Here is a 295-nt window from a genome sequence, read left to right as displayed (position 1 = left end):
AGAGGAAAAAAAAAAAAAAAAGGGGAATTGGAATTTGACCATTTCATTATCACACATGTGGAGGGGGTCATCAGTTCTGGTGAAGGTATGGAGAAAGATGAGAAGACTGGAGTAAAAGCGATGGACAGGAGAGGAGGGTTGGAATGAGCAGTGAGACACTCTGACCACTTCAATATCACACACACGGAGGGGGTCAGCGCTCACGGTGAAGAGGGGCAAGATGGGAGGGTGGGTAAAAAAAAAAAAAGAACATCTTGAAGAACGGAGAGCAGTGTGGGGGGATGGATGCCATTCA

The 295-nt window shown here is 46.4% G+C and overlaps 1 protein-coding gene across 1 annotated transcript in view; it reads left to right on the top strand.

Moving 5' to 3' along the window:
• Window positions 1-295, top strand: part of epha10 (EPH receptor A10) — a 164,878-nt gene that overhangs the window by 153,142 nt on the left and 11,441 nt on the right. The gene's annotated exons all lie outside the window — the stretch shown is intronic.

This window comes from Monopterus albus, unplaced genomic scaffold, assembly GCF_001952655.1.
Source record: "Monopterus albus unplaced genomic scaffold, M_albus_1.0 scaffold34.1, whole genome shotgun sequence".
In the NCBI taxonomy this organism is placed as follows: Eukaryota; Metazoa; Chordata; class Actinopteri; order Synbranchiformes; family Synbranchidae; genus Monopterus; species Monopterus albus.
Note: the sequence above shows the minus strand (reverse complement) of the source record. Positions and strands in the feature narration are given on the sequence as shown.